The sequence below is a fragment of the Mobula birostris genome, chromosome 3 (genome assembly GCF_030028105.1).
Source record: "Mobula birostris isolate sMobBir1 chromosome 3, sMobBir1.hap1, whole genome shotgun sequence".
Classification (NCBI taxonomy): domain Eukaryota; kingdom Metazoa; phylum Chordata; class Chondrichthyes; order Myliobatiformes; family Myliobatidae; genus Mobula; species Mobula birostris.
This window is the reverse complement of record NC_092372.1, coordinates 131,586,010-131,601,377: the sequence shown is the minus strand read 5'-3', so window position 1 is coordinate 131,601,377 and position 15,368 is coordinate 131,586,010.

Sequence of the window (15,368 nt, the reverse complement as noted above, 5' to 3'; positions counted from 1 at the left end):
GAAGTTTTTAAAAGTTTACAAAAAAGGAAACTAAGAAGGTCATTAAGAGGGAAAAGATGAACTATGAAAGGAAGCTAGCAAATAATATCAAAGAAGATACTAAAAACTTTTTCAAGTATATAAGGAGTAAAAGACAGGTGAGAGTAGATACAAGACCGATAGAAAATGATGCTGGAGAAATTGTGATGGGAGATAAGGAGATGGCAGAGGAACTGAACGAGTATTTTGCATCAGTCTTCACTGAGGAAGACATCAGCGGTATACTGGACACTGAAGGGTGTCAGGGAAGAGAAGTGTGCACAGTCACAATTACCATAGAGAAAGTACTCAGGAAGCTGAATAGTCTAAGGGTAGATAAATCTCCTGGACCAGATGGAATGCACCCTCGTGTTCCAAAAGGAAGTAGCTGTGGAGATTGTGGAGGCATTAGCAATGATCTTTCAAAAATCAATAGATCTTGGCATGGTTCTGGAGGACTGGAAGATTGCAAATGTCGCTCCACTATTTAATAAGGGAGCAAGGAAGCAAAAAGGAAATTATAGACCTGTTAGCTTGACATCGGTGGTTGGGAAGTTGTTGGAGTTGATTTTCAAGGATGAGGTTACAGAGTACCTGGAGGCATATGACAAGATAGGCAGAACTCAGCATGGTTTCCTTAAAGGAAAATCTTGCCTAACAAACAGATTGCAATTTTTTGAGAAAATTACAAGTGGGCTAGACAAGGGAGATGCAGTGGATGTTGTGTATTTGGATAGTCAGAAGGCCTTTGTCAAGGTGCCGCACATGAGGCTGCTAAACAAGATAAGAGCCCATGGAATTATGGGAAAATTACATACATGGATAGAGCGTTGGCTGATTGGCAGGAAACAGAGAGTGGAAATAAAGGGATCCCATTCTGGTTGGCTGCCGGTTACCAGTGGTGTTCCACAGGGGTCCGTGTTGGGGCCGCTTCTTTTTACATTGTACATCAACGATTTGGATTATGGACTAGATGGCTTTGTGGCTAAGTTTGCTGATGATACAAAGGTAGGTGGAGGGGCCGGTAGTGCTGAGGAAACAGAGAGTCTGCAGCGAGACTTGGATAGATTGGGAGAATGGGCAAAGAAGTGGCAAATGAAATACAATGTTGGGAAGCGTATGGTCATGCACCTTGGTAGAAGAAATAAACGGGCAGACTATTATTTAAATAGGGAGAGAATTCAAAGTTCTGAGATGCAACAGGGCTTGGGAGTCCTCGTGCAGGATATCCTTAAGGTTAACCTCCAGGTTGAGTCGGTGGTGAAGAAGGCAAATGCAATGTTAGCATTCGTTTCTAGAGGAATAGAATATAGGAGCAGGGATGTGATGTTGAGGCTCTATAAGGCGCTGGTGAGACCTCACTTGGAGTACTGTGTGCAGTTTTGGGCTCCTTATTTAAGAAAGGATGTGCTGACGTTGGAGAGGGTTAGGAGAAGATTCACTAGAATGAGAGGGTTAACATATAAGGAACATTTGACCACTCTTGGACTGTACTCCTTGGAGTTTAGAAAAATGAGGGGGAACTTCATAAAAACATTTCGAATGTTGAAAGGCATGGACAGAGTGGATGTGCCAAAATTGTTTCCCATGGTAGGGGAGTCTAGTACGAGAGGGCATGACTTAAGGATTGAAGGGCGCCCATTCAGAACAGAGATGCGAAGAAATTTTTTTAGCCAGAGGGTGGTGAATCTGTGGAATTTGTTGCCGCAGGTGGCAGTGGAGGCCAAGTCATTGGGTGTGCTTAAGGCAGAGATTGATAGGTATCTGTGTAGCCAGGGCATCAAAGATTATGGTGAGAAGTTGGGGGAGTGGGACTAAATGGGAGAATGGATCAGCTCATGATAAAATGGTGGAGCAGACTCGATGGGCTGAATGGCCGACTTCTGCTCCTTTGTCTTATGGTCTTATGGTCTTAGGAATCATTGGGCTGTCTTCCAGGGAAGATAGGATCTGTACAAAAGGGACGGTTTGCACTTGAACTGGAGGGGCACTAATATCCTAGTGGGGAGGTTTGTTAATGGTGCATGGTGGGGTTTAAACTAAAGTTGCAGGTTGATGGAAACCAGAATGCCAGAACAGTTAGTGGAGAGGTTGTGGAGGCAGAGTAAGACCTCAGACAAAGTCAGGAATCAAAAGGTTGAGCATTTCGCAACTAGTGTCCTCAGCTGCATATATTTCAATGCAAGAAGTATCGTAGGAAAGGCAGGTGAGCTAAGGGCATGGATCGACACCTGGAATTATGACTTGGTAGCGATTAGTGGCACTTGGTGCAGGAGGGGCAGGACTGGCAGCTCAATATTCCAGGGTTCTGTTGTTTTAGACCTGACAGAGCGGGAGGTATTAAAGGCGGAGGGGTGGTGTTACTAGTCAGGGAAAATGTCATGGGAGCGTTCCATCTGGACAGCCTGAAGAACTCACCTAGTGAGGCGTTATGAGTGGAATTGAGAAATAAGAAAGTTATGACCACCACATTAATTGGACTATATTACAGACCACCCAACAAACCTAGGGATTTAGAAGAACAAATTTGTAAAGAGATCGCAGACTGTTGCAAGAAACTTAATGTTGTTATAGATTTTAGATTTTAGATTAGATTTAGATTATGAGGACACCCAGTCCTCTTTTATTATCATTTAGTAATGCATGCATTAAGAAATGATACAATATTCCTCCGGTGTGATATCACTTAAACACAGGACAGACCAAGACTGAAAAACTGACAAAAACCACATAATTATAACATATAGTTACAACAGTGCAAGCAATACCGTAACTTGATGAAGAACAGGCCATGAGCACGGTAAAAAAGTTTAAAGTCTCTCAAAAGTCCCATATCTCACGCAGACGGGAGAAGGAAGAAAACTCTCCCTGCCATCCCCGACCACAGTTCGACTCCGAGTCGTCCGAAAACTTCGAATTCCGATCAGCCCTCCGACACCGAGTACCGAGCACCATCTCTACCAAGTGCTTCGACCCCAGCCCCGGCCGCCAGCAGCAGGCAAAGCCGAGGATTTTGGGGCCTTCCCTCCAGAGATTGTCAATCGCACAGTAGCAGCGGCAGCGAACCGGGCATTTCAGAAGTTACTCCAGATGTTCCACCGTGCTCTCACAGCTTTCTCCATCAAATCAGAATTGTGCACGATTAAAATCATAGTAAATGATTTTAACTTTCCACATATTGACTAGGAATTCCATACTATAAGAGGTCTAGGCAGGATAAGTTTTGTCACATATGTTCAGGAAAGTTTCCTTAATCGGTACATAGATCCCAATGGGAGAGCATACAATACTGGATCTGTTATTAGGGAATGAGACAGGTCAGGTGACAGAAGTTTGTGTAGGGGAATGCTTTGCATCCAGTGACTGCAATACCATTTGTTTCAAGTAAATATGCAAAAAGATAGGCCTGGGCTGTGGGTTGATATTCTAAGTTAGAGAAAGGGCAATTTTGATGGCATTAGAGAGGATCTGGCAAGTGTGGATTGGGACAGGCTGTTTTCTAGCAAAAGTGTATTTAGTAAGTGGGAGTAGGTCAATGGGAGTAGGCAGTTTAAATGTTTGGCATGAACTGGATAGGCTGAAGGTCCTGTTTCTGTGCTGTACTTCTTTATGACTCTAAGAGATTCCTTGTCATTTTCCTTCGTCATGCTTTAGTAAAGTGAAACTGTAGTCTTCAGAAGTCCATAGTGCTGATGTTCCGTTGGAGTTCTCCTGATCTGTTACGATACCTGAGATTGGTTAAATTCTCAAAAAAACACTTGTGATTTTCTGCAGTGGAACTTCACATGAGGAAAGAAATTCTGTTGTTTCATAGACCCATCAATAATTACCTGGTCTTTTGGAAACCTGGACACAATGAAGAATTCTTTTCCTATTCCCATGGAAAGCAGCTATCTGTTTAGTTATCTTCATTAATGTATTTGATGAAGATCTGGAGTCCAAGTTTACTGATGGTGAAAATATCTCCTGAGGTAACTTGAAAGGATTCTTGAAATTCCAAGTGGACCCACCAAGTCTCTAGTAGTGACATCTTTGCAGTTGAAGCTATCTAGGTTGTTTTATATTGCTTCTGTAATTCGTCTCAAAAGCTTCCCTAAAAGGAGCTTACCAAGACAATTTATGGCAATGCGAAGATCTGATCTGCTTGTAATATAATAGCATTGTCTTTAGACCCGGAGACATAACAGATTAGGAACATGGGCAATTCAAAGGGTTGAGCAGCATCATCTATGGTGATGGTTGGGGGAGGAGAGAGGGGCGAGGGGCTTGAAATTGTTGATACTTTGCATTTTCATTAAAATATCATCAATCCTGAAACATTGTCTCATACCAAAAGGATGACAAATCCTCTGCCCTCCCCCCAGAGATGCTGAGTTCCTCCAGTGGATTGTTTGTTGTTTCATCCTCAGTCTTTTTATTCTTTGCACCTTAAGTAAAATACCTATACAGGTGCGATCATTGCAAACCCATACTGACATGTTTTGATGCCTTATCCCCTGTAAGGAAATAGGTTTCCGGATGAGCTTTGAATGCAAGGAGTGGACACAATGAGATGCTGCTGTAAAGAATTAGATTTTGCACCTGTGTTGATTTAAATGTGATGAACATTAAATTACTATAGAAGGGATTTACTAAATGCAAGTCCAATTCATATTGGAGATTGGAGAAGTGCTTGATTGTCAAAATGGTCAAGTAATTCACATTTTTTTAGGATAATGTACTTGTGTTAGCATCAGGATACATATTTAGCTGCAGCCATCTTATGAAAGATCAATAACATCACTGATGATGGAGCTTGTATTCCTATTTGAATCCGCAATAATGTTTTGTTTAACAAGATATTATGCAGGGCAAGAAAGTGAGATGTGTTAGGTACTTAAGGCAAAAATTCTATATACATGGATAGAATCAGGAATTGTGACTCCACAGAAAATGGAACACTGCAGCACAGGAATAGTTCCTTTATCCCTCAGTGTCTGTGCTAACCATGATGTACATCGGCTGCACCTGCTCTATATTCCTCAATTCCCCACCTGTTCATCTGCCAGTTTAAATGTCTCTTTAACATTGCTACACTATCTGCTTCCATCACTTCACGTAATGGCACATTTCTACCACTCTACATTAATTAAAAAAAAGCATTGTAAATCTCTTTAATTTTTTCCCCCACTTAACTTAAAGCTATGCCCTCCAATATTTGACATTTTCTCTCTGGGGAGATATGCCCTGACTATCCTTTCTTTGCCTCTTTTAATGTTATATACCTGTATCAGATTGTTCCTCAGCCTTTAAAGCAGCAGAGAAAACAACCTAGTTTTATCAGCTAATATTCTGTCATCCAGGAGCACTTTAAGCTGTGGTCACTCACTTTGAAGTGGCTATACCAAACTTCTGCATTAATATTTGAGTAATATTATAAATATATTGTTTGATTAAGCATTTTTTGTTGTTTACATTATTCATTAGAGGTTATATGTAAGAACTATGTGAATGGCATATGTAATTATGCTACAATGCCATTTCTGTGTGCCTCACTAAAGAAAAACTAAATACACACCCTTTCCAGTTCCTGGTTCCCGGTTTCTCAATTAGTTTTTGGAGTTACAAAACAGTGGGGATGAGACAGTTTTAAAATGAACCCAAGGTGACTACCTATCTGTTGAAGTGTAGCATGTTTTATCTTAGGGAGGGGAGAGAGACACTCGAGTTAAAAAGAAGACAGATAATGGACGAGATTCACAGATTCATAGACAGTGAGTACCAGGTGATAATAATAATAAATTTTTTAAAAAGCACAATTGGCTGGCTACATTGGAAAGCTAGATGCATTCAGTTGTACACCGGATAACTAGATAATGCATACTAAATGAATTGAGCAGTATTTTGAAGCAAATGAAATAAACAATGAAATGTAAGTGCCAGTGTTACTGAGTGCAATACGTGGAAAATTATACAGTTTGTTTAGAAGTTTAACTGTGCCAACCAAACCAGCTGAAATGAGCTTTTCTGATATTGTGAATGTAATGCTGGAACTTTTAGAAACAAAACCATTGTTGATTGCAGAATGCTTTAGGTTTCATAAGCAGAATCAAAAGGAAGGGAAGTCCATATCAGCGTATGTAGCTAAATTGAAGAGATTTCTGAACATTGTCAGTTCAGTAATGAGCTTAATGATACACAGAGAGATCATTTAATTTGTGGAATCTTACAAGAAACACTCAAAGATCAGAGGTATTCACATCTGGTGACCAAGAAAGTTACAAGAGGTCCAGGTACAATCTCTGGAAATCCATCTCATGGAGGAAGTGGCAATTCCGGATGAAACTTGAAGCATGCAGGATGCTCGACAGTTGTGGCAGGGCATGAATACTGTCAACTCTTATAAAGTTAAATCAAGCGACATAGATGTCAGCAGGGTTTTGCTTTGCTTCCAGATGAGCTCAATGCCTTTTAAGCTCAAAATCACTGTCAAAACTCGGAGGAGCCATGATAAATTCCCACTGCCCACAAAGTGATTTCAGTCACTCAGGCCGATATGCAAGCAAGCCTTTAGGAGGGTGAACCCATGAAAAGCATCCAGCACAGACAGAGTAACTGGCCAAGTACTTGAAGACCTGAGTTGATCAACTGGCTGGAGTCTTCACTGAAATCTTCAACATCTTGTTTTGACAGTACCCATCTGCTTCAAGCGGCTTCAATTATACCGGTTCCCAAGAAGAATGTGGTAACCCGCTTTACTGATTATTATCCTGTAACAATTACATCCACAGTAATGAAGTGTTTTGAGAGGTTGCTGATGAAACATATTAATGTCTACCTGAGAAGCAATGTGGATCTGCTCCAATTTGCCTACCAGCACAACAGGTCCACAGTAGATACCATCTCACTGGCTCTTCCCTCAACCTTGCAACATCCGGACAGCAAAGCTGCATACATCAGGATGCTCGTTATCAACTTCAGATCAGCATTCAATACTATCATCCACTCAAAACTAATCAATAAGCTTTTAGACCTTGGCCTCTATACCTCCTTGTGAAATTAGATCCTCAGTTTCCTTACTTTCAGATCCCAGTCAGTTCAGATTGGCAACAATATCTCCTCCATGATCTCCATCAGTATAGGTGCACCACAAGGCAATGTGCTTAGCCCCCTGCTCTACTTGTCTTACACTTGTGAATGTGTGGCTAAGCACAGCTCCAATGCCATATTCAAGTTTGCAGCTGGCACCACTGTCATGGGCCAAATCAAAATTGGTGATGACTCAGTATATAGGAGGGAGATTGAAAATCTGGCTGAATGGTGCCATAACAACAAACTCTTACTCTATCTTAACAAGACCAAGGAGCTGATTATTGACTTTAGGAGAAGGAAATGACGTCCATGAGCCACTCCTCATCGGAGGACCAGAGATGGAGAGGGTCAGCAACTTTAAATTCCTCTGTGTTTTTATTTCAGAGGACCTGTCCTGGGCCCAGCATGTAAATGCAATTACAAAAAAAAAGCACAACAGCACCTCTGCCTCCTTAGGAGTTTGCAAATATTCAGCATGATATCTAAAACTTTAACAAATTTCTATAGAAGTGTAGTGGACTACATTACAGCCTGGGATGGAAACACCTAAACCCTTGAATGGAAAAATCACCAAAAAGTAGTGGATAAGGCCCATCATAGGCAATGGTCTCCCCACTATTGAGCACATCTACATTAATAGCTGTTGCAGGAAAGCAGCATCCATCATCAAGGACCACCACAGGACATGCCCTCTTCTCGCTGCTGCCATCAGGAAGAAGGTACAGGAGCCTCAGGACTCACACCACCAGGTTCAGAAACAATTACTAGCCCTCAACCATCGGGATCTTGAACCAAAGCGGTTAACTTCACTTGCCCCATCATTGAAATGTTTTCACAACCAATGGACTCACTTTCAGGGACTCGTCCCTGATGGTCTTTATATCTATTGCATTTATTTAATATTATTGTTTCTTTTTTTGTACTTGCACAGTTCTCTGTCTTCTACACTCTGCTTGAACGTTCAGGTCGAGCAGTCTATCATTGATTCTGTTATGGTTACTATTCTTTAGATTTATTGAGTTTGTCCACAAGGAAATCAACCTCAGGGTTGTATTTGGTGACATATATGCACTTTGATAATAAATGTACTTTGAACTTTGAACTTCAAAATGCTCCAAACTGAAGCACAACTCACATTAAAAAGAGCAGTTGATATTGCTGTATCAATGGGAACAGCAAACAGAGGTGTAATTGAGGTACAGTCAGGAATGAAATTGAGCATGAACAAAATTGTAACATTTAAATAGAAACCTGCCTGGCCAAAAAAATTGTGTTACCCTTGTGGTAGGAACTCACATACACCAGACCAATGAAGGTTTAAAGATCAAATTTGTAGAAAATGCAACAAAGTAGGGCACACATAAAAAGCATGTAAATAGACTGCACAGAGAAGAAGAAAAGATAAAACGTCAAGTTGCAGTTTCAAAAAGAGAACTAATCTGCATGTTGTTGATGAAAACTCTGATGTGAGCGACACAGGACTGCATAGACTTGAGATTTACAATGCAAATACTAACTGTAGGCAAGCAATCAGGCTTACACCAGAAAAGAACGGCAAATTAATTAAAATTGAATTGGACATTCCCTCAGCTGTTTCTGTCATTCCACAAAATGAGTTTGAACATTTCAAAGATATTAAACAATTCCTCCTCATCTTTTCAACTCTCATTCCTTTTGTCAACTCACGAACCCTTTGTTTAACTCATCCATGATTTAAAGTAAATGATCCCTTGGCATTTTGGGGGAAGGGGAAAAAGCAATATCATTGGCATCAAAACAGGTCCTTCAACAGCGATTGTATGCAGACTCAAACTGCAAGTTAACCTTTAAGGAATCCTCCTCAAGGACTCCCAAGTCCCTTTGTGCCTCAGTGTTTTGTATTTTCTCTCCATTTAGAAAATAATCTGCTCTTTCATTTCTTCCATCAAAGTGCATGACCATACACTACCTGACACCAATCTTCTTACTCTTAGCATATCTATAGAATCTGTTAGGATTCTCCTTTACCTTGTCTGCTTGGGCAAACTCATCTTCTTTTAGCAATCTTGATTTCTTTCATTCCTGGGATAATTCTTGTGAACCTCCTCTGGACCCTCTTGAATGCCAGCACATCTGTTCATAGGTAAGGGGCCCAAAACTGCTCACAATCCTCCAAGTACAGTCTCAACAATGCCTTTAAGGCTTCAGCATTACTTCCTTGCTTTTCCATTACAGTCCTCTCAAAATAAATGCTAACATTGCATTTTCCCTTCTTACCACCAACTCAATCTGCAAGTTAACCTTTAGAAAATCCTGCACAAGGTCCAAAATCCCATTACACCTCTTGTTTTTGAATTTTCTTCCTATTTAGAAAATAGTCCTTCTACCAAAGTGCATGACCATGCACTTCTCTACACTATATTCCATCCGCCAATTCTTTGTCCATTTTCCTAATTCTTTCTGCAGACACCTTGCTTCCTTAACACTACCTGCCCTTCCACCTATAATGTCATCCAAATAATTGACATATAATGTGAAAGGAAGCAGTCCCAACACCTGTCCCTGTGAAACACCACTGGTAGCCAACCCCAATAGGTTCTCTATATTCCCTCTTTTCACCTCCTTGTCAGCCAATCTTCTATCCATGCTGGAATCCCTCCTGTAATACCATGGGCTCTTATTAAACAGCTTTACGTGCAGCAACTTGTCAAAGGCCTTCTAAAAATCCAAGTAAACAACATCTACTGATTCTCCTTTTTCTATCCTTCCTGTTATTTTCCTCAAAGAATTTCATCAGATTTTTCAGGCAAGATTTCCCTTTAAGAAAACCGTACTGACTTCAGCCTCTTTTTATCATCTGCCCCAAGTACCTGAAAACCTCATCCTTAACAATGGACTCCAATACCTTCTCTACCACTGAAGCCAGGATAACTGGCATTTAATTTCAATTCTCCTGACTCCTTCCCTTCTTAAAGAGTGGAGTCACATTTGCAATTTTCCAATCCTCCTAAACCATTTCGAGATTTTAGTGATCCTTGAACGATCATTACAAACGCCTCCACAATCTCTTCACCTACCTCTTTCAGAACTCTGGGGTAATGTTGATCTTGCCGCGTGACTCACTTACCTTCAGACCTTTCAGCTTCTTAAGCATCTTTTCCTTACTAATAGCAACAACACTCACTTCTGCCTCCTGACACTCTCAAATTTCTGGCATTCTGCTAGTGTCTTCCACAGAGAAGACTGTCACAAAATACATATTAAGTTCATCCACCATATCTTTATACCTCATTACTACCTCCCAGAAGCTCTAGCCATTTCTGTTCTGCTGTCATCCCTGCTCAGTTCCCCTTTGGCCAGCTCCACTCTCATGCTGCTGTAATCCCCTTTACTGCCATGTAATGCTGATACATCTGAATTTAGCTTCTCCCTCTCAAACTGCGGGTAAATTCTATCATTTATAATCATTGCTTCCTAAGGCTCCCTTTACCTTGAGTTCCCTAATCATACTCCAGAACCTAGAGTATGTCACCACCTTTGAAGGATTTGATTTTCTTTTTTACTATCAGAACCCCTCTGTTTACTTGCCTCTTCTTTTGATACAGTGTGTATCCTGAGATGTTTATCTCCCAACTGTGATCTTCTTTGAGCCCCGACTCAGCAATGCCCACAACATAATACCTGCCAGTGTCTAACTACACTACAATGTCATCTACCTTATTCTGTATACTGTGCTCATTCAAATATAACAGCTTCAGTTCTGTATCCATCACCCTTTTTGATTTTGGCCCCTTTGGCCTACACATTAACTCATCTTACTGACTGCAATTTTGCCCTATCATCTGCCTGTCCTTCCTCACAGTCTCACTACTCACTGAAGCTAGTTGTATACTAACTGCCCCATCCTCAGCCCTGTCACTCCATTTCCCACACCCCTGCCGAATTAGTTTAAACCCTCCTCAATAGCTCTAGCAAGCCTGCCCGCAAGGATATTGCTCCCTCTTGGGTTTAGGTGCAACTCGTCCTTTTTGTACAGGTCGTCCCTTCCCCTAAATGGATCCCAGTGATCCAGAAACCTGAAACCCTGAACCCTGTACCAATTCCTCAGCCACACATTTATTTGCCAAATTAACAAGAGAAAATCTGCAGATGCTGGACATCCAAGCAATACACACAAAACGCTGGAGGAACTCAGCAGGCCAGGCAGCATCTATGGAAAAGAGTACAGTCGAAATTTCAAGCTGAGACCCTTCAGCAGGACTTTCATTTTATTCTTACCCTCACCGGTGCAAATATTTACATGATCATCACCTCAAAAAGCTAAGTTTAATATATTTTTAAAATATACAAGTTTTACAAGTTACTTAATACGTTTTAAACTTTTAGGTAAGTCCCCTTTTTATGATCTCTGATCTCCTGTCACAATTTGCTGAGAGATCGGGCTTGGTGAAGATTTGACCTTGCACAAGTTAGCAGGCTCCATAGATGCAGGCGTGAAACCAAAGATGGCTAAACCATTGAATAGGATAACCATAAAGTGGCCTGGATGACTGAACAAGACTATTCTTTTTAAGTATCTCTGTTCATATTGGATGCGGAATTGAGCAGGAAATTCACCGTCCATTATTCATGCCTAATGTAGCAGTGGCTGCATTATACACCGCTTCCTGAATACAGTTCTATTGACTTCAATGGACCCAAACTGTAGAAGTGAAGTAAACCACACACTTACAATTAGTGTATGTATGCCCATTTAACAGGAGAGCAAAGGATTTTTAAAAGAAATTCTGAAAGATACGGTGGGTATGTTTTATTCCTTTGAAGGTAGATGTTTGCAAGCCCAGCTCTTGTTGCCCCATGGCTTATTAGAATAATACGGTGCAGTGAAAGACCATAAAGGCTTTGCTGGGCAAGAATGGGCTCAGTTAATCTCACTCCTCAGTTTATAGACCTGCAGGCTATGGCTCCTGAAGTGCTCGTCTGTACATTAGGATGACACCATGGCATAACTAATTGAGCTGCTCTGTTATAGTGTCTGAGACAGCCATTCAATCCTGATCTTAGGTGCTCCTGGTGTGGTTTGCACATTCTCCTGATTACATGGGTTCCCTCTGGGTACGTTAGTTTCCAACCACATCCCAATGATACTGGGGTGCCAGGTGGGGGGAGGGTGGTGTAGTTGATGGGAATGAAGGGAGTTTTTAAAAAATGTACTTAATGTAGGGTTATAGACAATAGACAATAGGTGCAGGAGTAGGCCATTCGGCCCTTCTAGCCAGCACCGCCATTTAAGTGAGTAAATGATGGTCAACTTGGAGTGGGTGGGCTAAACAGCCTGCTTCCATTCTGGATGACTCTCTGGTGAGGAGCAGTTTGTGAACATAAAGTCGTAGAGCTATACAGAGTAGGAACAGGCTGCTCAACCCAACTCATTCATACCATCTAAGATGTCTACCTGACATAGTTTCACTTGCCTTGTTTGCGACTTTCCTAAACATGTATCTATACCAAAGTATTTCAGATATTGTAATTGTACCATCTCTACCACTTTTTTTGGTGTCTTGCTCCACATCCCCAACACCCTCCATGTAAAAGCCTTTCCAATCAGGACCCTTTTAAATCTTCCCCTCTCACTCCAAACCTATGTCCACTAGTTTTAGATTTTCCTACTCTGCGAAAAAGGCTGACTGTCCACGTTGTTTATATCCTTCATAATTTTATAAATCTTTATAGTCACTACCCAACCTCCTAAACTCCAGGTAAAACAGTCCCAGTTTATCTCATCTCTTCTTACAGGTGTAACTCAAGACCTCCAATGCCAGCAACATACTTATGAATCTATTCTGCACCCACGCTAGCTCAATCATATCCTCCCTGTAGCAAGACAAACAAAACTGCACACTAACTCCATGCAGTCTCACCAATGTCTTGTATATCTCTAACATGACGTCCCAGTTCTTGTACTCATTGCCACAACTGATGAAGGCAAAAATGCCCTATTTCTTCTCCACCACCTTGTCCACTGCTCCTGCAGCTTTCAGGAAACTATGCACTTGTACCTTCAGGTCTCCTTGTTTTATGACCTTCTGCAGGGTCCTGCCATTCACTGTGGATAGCTTGCCCTGGTTTGCTTTCCCAAAATGCATCACTTTGCACTTGTCCGGGTTAAATGGGATCTGCCATTCCTTTGACTGCATTCCCAGTTGATCTTTATCCTATTGTAACCTTAGATAATCTTCTTCACTCTCCATCACACCAATTTTGGTGGTATCTGCATGCTTATTAAACATACCTCCTACATTCTCATCAAAATCGTTAACCTATATGACAAAGAGCAGGAAGCCCAGCACTGATTTAGGCAGCAAGCAACTGCAATCTCAACAAATTTTCACTCGACCACCACCTTCTGACTCCTCCCACCAGATCAATTTAATATCCAATTGGCTAGTTCACCCTGGATCCAGTAGTGGCCAATAAAGCTTTCAACCTCCATGTCTTTGTTGTGGGTGTAATTCTATTTGTAGGCCTTTGTATTTTGTTCTGAATTTTTCTTTCCACTCAATATTCTTTATGTTGTGTCTGTACAACTACCTATCGGTTAAATAAAAGCATAGATGTGGGAGAAGAGGTTAACTGGAATATTCACATTGCAGGCAGAGAGAGAGAGAGAGAGAGACAGAGAGAGACAGAGAGATAATATAAATATTATATATCAATGCCCCTAGGTAAGTTAACAAACCATATACAGTAGAGTGCTAAAGGGAGTCATAGCTCTAAAACAAATAGCTCCATACATTGTACTTCACATCCTGTAGATTGTTTGTGCGGCACAGGGTAAAATTTAGTGATCATGTTACCAGTTTATTAACTTGTGAAATATTTTAAAATGACAGTAAAATATTATTCCCAAAGCCAATGCGCCAAAAGCTCTCTTTACATCCCTATCAACCTGTTGATGAAACATGGACCTGTATTCCTAGATCCCTTTGTTCTACCACACCCTGAGTTCCCTACCTACCCTATCTGGTCCTAACGTAGTGCAACACATCACATTCGTCTGCATTCAATTCCATCTGCCATTTTCAGCCCAATTTTCCAGCTGATCCAGATCCCTTCTGCAAGCCATGATTGTCTTAGTTGCTGTCCACTATACTTCCAATCTTGGTGTCATCTGTAAATTTGTTGATCCAGTTAACTACATTATCATCCAGATCATTGATATGGATGACAATCAACAAAGGACCCAGCATGGACCTCTGTAGCACTCCACTAGTCACAGGCCTCCAGTCAGAGGCAACCATCTACTACCACACTTTGGCTTCTCCAACAAAGCCAATGTCAATATATTATGTATATACATACATACATACAGATCAAACTTTTGTTGCTATATATATAAAGTTTTCAAAGGAAGTAATTCAATTATATATTACGTGAGTTTGCTCTTCTCTTTGAATTCTCAGAAGGATCTGGGTTCATGTCCCACTCCAGAAACTTGAAAATGTACATTGATTCCTCACTGTTCTACTTTGGGAGTGGTGTACCCATTCAAAGTGTAAAGAGCCTGAACAGGTGTAAATTTGACACCAGTGTTTTAAATAAGAATTACCTCTATTGACTTGGCAAGTATTTTTCTTTGGAGGTGAAAAACATAAAATGTATCATCACATTGCCCTTTATGATTTCTTGCTGTGCACAATGTCACTGTCAGAAAGTCTTTGTACAATAATGGCCACGGTCCAAAAGTTTGTCTTTAAAGTGCTTTGTTACTTCCAGATATCATCAAAATCATTATGTGAGTGTAGCTCTTTGCTTTCATTGAATAGTATATTATTTACGAGAACTGTATTCTTGGCAAATGTTGTCTCCTCATATGAGCTATCAAGGATATTATCAACAAGTTGCTGCACTGAAGTCAACCTTTTCCTTACGTAAAGCTCTGCGGTCTCCATCAAGGTGCTGACTCAAATTTACTTGTTATTTAGGTTCATAGGAATGACAATCAGAAGATTAGAAGATTAAAGATTAAGATAAACTTTATTTCAAAGTTCAAAGTACATTTATTATCAAAGTATGTATACTATATACAAGCTTGAGATACGTCTCCTTACAGGCAGCCACAAAGCAAAACAAAAAACCCAATTGGACCCATTACAAAATAGAAGACCGTCAAACACCCAATGTGCAGAGAGAAAAAAAAACTAATTGTGCAAGCAATAAAAGTAAGCAAATAGCATTCAGAACAGAAGTTCAGGAAAGAGAGTCCACAGACACAAAGCCAGCAGCTAATTCAGGAACCC